The sequence below is a fragment of the Carlito syrichta genome, unplaced genomic scaffold, assembly GCF_000164805.1.
Source record: "Carlito syrichta isolate Samal-C Ts95f unplaced genomic scaffold, Tarsius_syrichta-2.0.1 Scaffold142933, whole genome shotgun sequence".
In the NCBI taxonomy this organism is placed as follows: Eukaryota; Metazoa; Chordata; class Mammalia; order Primates; family Tarsiidae; genus Carlito; species Carlito syrichta.
The window spans coordinates 149,630-155,483 of record NW_007087029.1 but is presented as its reverse complement, the minus strand read 5'-3'; the positions used below and the strand labels follow the sequence as shown (position 1 = coordinate 155,483).

Below are 5,854 nucleotides of genomic sequence, written 5' to 3'. Positions count from 1 at the left end.
CATTCCTCCCAACCAACGTCCACCACTGAGTTGTTTTTATTGAAATGCATATGTTAATGGGTAACATTGTGACTTTCCTGGGGCCTAGGGGGACCTTTACCCACAGAGCAGGTTCAGACCCAGTGGGACAGTCTCTCTGGTGGTAAGAAGGAGCCAAGTGAGAGAAAGCCTCCCACACCAAGACACAGCAGATAGCGTCAGATGGGCCTGGGGAACCCACAGGATCATGGAGCCTGTTGAAAACCTGGTATGGTTTGGTTCTCCTCAGCTGCAGCCGCAGAATTCATTTCATGGGCTTCCTCCTCTGAAAACAGACTCCTTCTTTCGCAATTAATCTTTTGACTCCCACAATCCACTGACTGACCTCAGTCACAAGGTCAACCACGAGTGAGCGGTGAATGTCATCTGCTGCATCCCACGGGTGGCTTGAAAGTTCTTGTACCAGTAGTAGAGCCATCCTTTTCTTTACAAGCATTGACAACTTCCCTCCAGCCCATTGTTCCTGCAGCAGTGCCAGGCGCCGGCTGATGTCATCAAGTACTTGCTTCTTCGTGTGACCACGGCAGTCCTCCAATGCCTGTTCCAAAGGTCTCAGCACATCCTCCATCACAGCCTCAGATTTGATGACTGGGAAACTTGTGGACTCCACACCAGAGGCAGGACAAATGCGCACAGGTGGGGGCCTGGGAGCCTTACTTGAAGAAAGTGGAGGCCTCATGGCGGGGGCAGGGGAAGTCTCTGAGGTGGGGACTCTAGGGTATCCATCCTGGGGCACGGCGACCCTCTTGGTGAGCGGAGTGCACTTGGGTCTGCAGGCCTGGGTCTGCAATTCGTAAGAGAACTGTGGCGGGTAGTTCCAGCCACGCTCCTTGTTGCCCAGTGTCACGTAGAGCTCCGCCATCAGCAATTAGGTATTATCGACTATGTTTGAAATGTTCATACTCTTTGACCTAGCAGTCAAACTTCTAGAATTTTGTCCTGCAAAATTATTTATGCAAGTGCCCAAAAATATATGCACAAAGATGTTCATTGCAGCATTGTTTACAATGTTTAAAAAGGAAAACAAACCACAGCTTCATTTATAGGAAACTGGTTAAATAAATAATAGTACGTTCACAGAGTGAAATATTCTGCTGCTATTAAAAAGAATAAGGGAGCTTTCTATATATGCTGTTATGGAAACATGTACAAGATAATAAGTGAAAAAAAACAAGCTGTTAAACTTACATATAACTTACATTTGTAAAATACAATGTAAAACAATATGTTTTAATTGTGTAGAGGTCCCCGAGGAAGCATGGAACATGAATACAGCAGTAAAGGAAGGCAAAATCTCACTTTACTGCTGACTGGGGCCCTGGCCTCAAACTCCGACCTCCAGTGGGCAGGACAAAGGCCTCTCTGATGCGCACAGTTTGGGGCTCATACCCCCTCTACCATTACACCTGTCACTCCGCCTGGGCCCAGATCCTCCACCCTGTGGTACATGCCTGCCCAGAGGCAGTTACCTTGCTCAGAAGACCCCATGTTCTAGTGCCTCTGACGTCTCTCCCTTCAGGCCGAGGGAGACAAGCAAGGGAAGGGGCTGACCCACTGTCCAGGGTCAGAGGTGCCGAGGCCTCCCGGATGCAGGGGGTGGACCAGAGTCAGGAATTGCAACAGCTGGCGACAGGGTTTGTGGGTGAGTGGGCCGCCGGCCTGCTGTGGTGAGGAGGGGAAGTATTTGTGGGAAACATGGTTGGCAGAAATAACCAGGATGGCGTGCACCCGCAGCCTCTGGGGAGGGGACCCTCGCCCTCAAGCAACTCCCCCAGGGTCCATCCCAGAGCACTGCTGGCCACCTGTCTACCCTACAGGCCTTGAGTCACTTCCTGTGTTTTTCTTTTGCCCCAGGTAAGCTCCTGACTCACTGCGCTCCTTCTCTCCTTCCTGTCCTCTGTGAGACAGGAAGGACGAGACCCAACTGAGGGTCAGCAGAAAGGTTAGGGGACCCTGGTCGGGATAAGTGCCTCCCTCACTTCTGCACCTCCTGCTCCTTGGTCCCCCCGTCCTTGACACTGAGTTGGCCCTACCACTAGGGAAAGCCCAGTTCAAAGCTGACCTCAGTCCATCCCCTGCATCCAACCCAGCCCAAGCAGGGTCTCTTGTAAGTCCCTCCTGACTCCTTCCCTCGGAGGGAAGGGCTGGAGTGCTTGAGTCTCCTGTCTAGTTTTGGCAAATTCCGCCTTCGCTCTCAAGTCCTATGCCCTAACCTTACTCTCACCCTCCTACATTGCAACAAACTCCCTTGAGAGATGAACCCTACCTCATCCAGTCAGCAAGTGACTTCTAATAGAATCAGAGTCCAAGCCGGGGCTCAGTGGCTCAACCTGTAATCCCACGCCTTGGGAGGCTGAGGTGAGTGGATTGCCTGAGCCTGCGGGTTCGAGACCCGCCTGGGCAACTTGGCGAGACCTCATCTCTACGATAAATCAAAAAATCAGTCGGGCGTGGTAGCACACGCCTGTAGTTCCAGCTACTTGGAAGGCTGAGGCAGAAGGATCGCCGGAGCCCAGCAGGTCGAGGCTGCGGTGGCCAGGAGCGTCCACTGCACTCCAATCTGGGCGACTGAGTGAGACTCCAACTCAAAAAAAAAAAAGAATCAAGAGTCCAACTGAGTTTCCAGTGTAGAAGTCACAGGCCCAGCTGGCTGAGAAATGTAGAAACGCAGTCCTCCTCTTGGGGAGACTTTCTCTACCAGCCTGCAGGGCAGACACTGGAGGTTGTCTGCTCTGTCCCCATAGCCCTTCCCTTCTTTAAAACCCAGCCCTTTGCCACACAGCTGCATACCTCACCAGTCAGGGGAGCTTCATTCTCCACCCAAGCAAGAGTTAACCAAAATATGAGCATGTGGCCTACCTTTGACTGATAATAACCAAGAGCAAGTTTGCTCAGGGAACTTCAGGGAAAATTTTCTTGGTCTTAAAAATAGATCCACAGGCCGGGCTCCGTGGCTCAGCCTGTAATCCCAGCACTTTGGGAGGCCAAGGTGAGTGGTTTGCCTGAGCCTGTGGGTTCGAGACCAGCCCGGGCAACTTGGCAAGACCTCGTCTCTACAATAAATCAAAAATTAGCCGGGCGTGGTAGCTCGTGCCTGTAGTTCCGGCTACTTGGAAGACTGAGGCAGAAGGATCACCTGGGGCAGGTCGGCGCTGGGGTGGCCATGAGTGTGCCACTGCACTCCAGCCTGGGCGACAGAGTGAGACTCCAATTCAAAAATAAAATAGACCCACAGAAAAAGCTGGCCCCTCTTCAGCCTCCAGGCATATCATGTCTAGATGTAAGGTCTGGAACTTCAGCAACCATCTTACAGACATTAGGGACACGGAACCAATTGACATCCTGAGGACAGCAGAGCAGAAAGACCAACAGAACCTGGGTCCTTGATCTGTGGTAGATCCACTTGATCACCCTCCCTCGAGTCAAGGTACCATGGGACTTTTCTTACTAAATAAAAACTTCCTGCATTGTCAAAACCATTTTGAACTGGGGTCTCTATGACTTGCAGTCAGTGGGTCCTGGTGATCCAGTTGGGTGTTTGGGAAATCTGAAAGAAACCAAATGAGTCGTCATCAGCAAGGAGGGTACGTGACCCAAGGAGGAAGGAGATCACATTTCCAAACCTCCAGCTCATGTTGAACTTCATGACATGAGTCCCAATCAACCACGAGACACAGGAGGAACACAGACCATGTGAGGATAAAAACATGGAACCAAGAGGTGAGGGGAGGACACCTCTGGGAACCAGTAGCTCGGCTGTGCTGGAGGAGAGGTTCATTGCAGCATTGTTTATAATTATTTACAATTCCAAAAACAAGTGAAAGCAATCCAGAGGTTCATTTGCAGAGAATTGGTTCAATAGAGTGGGAGTGTCCACAGAGTGGGAGCCCCAAAAGTGGAGACCCCAGGGCCAAGCATAGTAGTTCACACCTATAATCCCAGCACTTTGGGAGGCCGAGGTGAGAGGATTGTCTGAGCCCACAGGTTCAAGATCAACCTGGGCAACTTGGCGAGACCTCATCTCTACAATATATCAAAAAATTATCCAGGCATGGTGGTGTGTGCCTGTAGTTCCAGCTACTTGGAAGGCTAAGGTGGAAGGATCGCCTGAGCCCAGCAGGTCGAGGCTGCGGTGGTGATGAGTGTGCCACTGCGGTCCAGCCTGGGCGACAGAGTGAGACTCCAATACACACACACACACACACACACACACACACACACACACACACACACACACAAAGAAGAGACCTCAGCCCAGCAGGGGCCCTGGATGGGATGACACGGTTTCCCCCACTGTGGGCCCCACTGGGAGCCAAGTCTCCCCACCAGCCTGGAGGGAGGACCCTGGGCTAGGCGTGGGTCCCTTCCTATCACATACATCCTGCATTGTGCATCCCAGTCTCTGACTCCCCAGCACTGCGGCTCCTTTCTCCAGGGCAGGGACCCTCTGTTCTGTGTCTCGGGGCTGACCCAGGCCCAGCACGGCAGTTGGGCACTGATGACACAGGAGGAAGGGGGCTTCTGCCAGGGGCAAGGGAGGAGGAGGACTGTCCTGAAAAGAGAAGTGGGAAAGCGGAAGGGCCACGGTGTGGTGAGCCGGACCACCACCCCAGAACCAGAGGCAGCAGAGGAGGAGGTCAAAAAAACCCAGACTCTCAGGGATGGCGGCGGAGCTGGGCTGGGGACAAGAGCTGCAGAGAGAGAGTCAGGCCCTGCAGCCCTGTGGGAGGGCACCCAGCCATGACCCACAGTAATGCAGCTCAGCCCCAGCCCAGCGCCGCCACCCACAGGTGTGGAAGGCTTGAGGGGAACGTTTCACAGAACCACACTTCCCTGACAACACCCCAGGCACTCCGTTTTCTATTGGATTCTACTTCATGCTTTTGAAATGCTGGTCACAACCTACTCCATTAATTTCCCACCCAGCTAAGATCGTGACCTGCAGCTGGAAAACTCTGCCTAGGGCCATGATGCTCAAGGTGTGAGCCACCCATCTGGCCCCTCTACAGCCCCCTTGTGACCAACCAGGGTCAAGGTCCGTTAGCAACCAAGTCACTTGACACCATGATTTTATATCTCTTGAATGCAACAATAAAAAATTGATACTTGTACCTTATATGTCTTGTTTTATTTTCCTAGTCACTCCTTGACATTATATTTTATAATATTATCAGTCTATGACCAATTGGAATGAAAACAAAAAGCAAGTGGTCCTCCTCTCGGGTAGCTTGGGGGATCCAGGATCTGCCCAGAAGCTCACTGTCCAAGATGGAAAAGTCCTCTGGTCTTTCCACACTGGGGAGCTGCCCACACTATCTACACACAAATGCCCTCTTCTCTGCCCATCAGTTCAATGCCACCACTCCAGGAAAACTTCCATGAGGCTCCCACCCACCTGCACTCACTGTTGTTCCCTCCCCCCCACAACCCCCATGAGCTCCCACAATGCACTGCTTGATCTCTTTACCTTATTTTGCATTCTTGTGGTGTGGTTACTGACAGGCCCACCCTCACGGATTCAGGCCGTGGGTCTGACACGACCACAGAGCTTTGCACATAGTAAGTTCACCAAAGGTAAGAGAGAGAGAGGAGCAGAGACCGGGAGAAGGAGGGAGGGAGAGGCAGGCTCTGTGAGTGTCATAAGGATGGGAAATCTGAATTAGGCTCTTTTGACACCTCAAAGCCAGAGGAGAGCCCTGGGTAGAAATCCTGGGTGCATCCTAGCCTAGGTGGTTTGATGAGGGGACGGGAGAGCGGGGGAGGGGCCACGGGAGCATGAACAAGCAGGCCGCTCTGAACCAGCACCCCTCCATCC

At 52.4% G+C, this 5,854-nt stretch overlaps 1 pseudogene across 1 annotated transcript; it reads right to left on the bottom strand.

The window, feature by feature from the left end:
* Nucleotides 1-213: 213 nt before the first annotated feature.
* On the bottom strand, nt 214-901 carry LOC103251451 (annotated as a pseudogene). Its single transcript, XR_002481472.1, has one exon. The product of XR_002481472.1 is annotated as a steroid receptor RNA activator 1 pseudogene (transcript).
* Between the last annotated feature and the right edge of the window lie 4,953 nt (nt 902-5,854).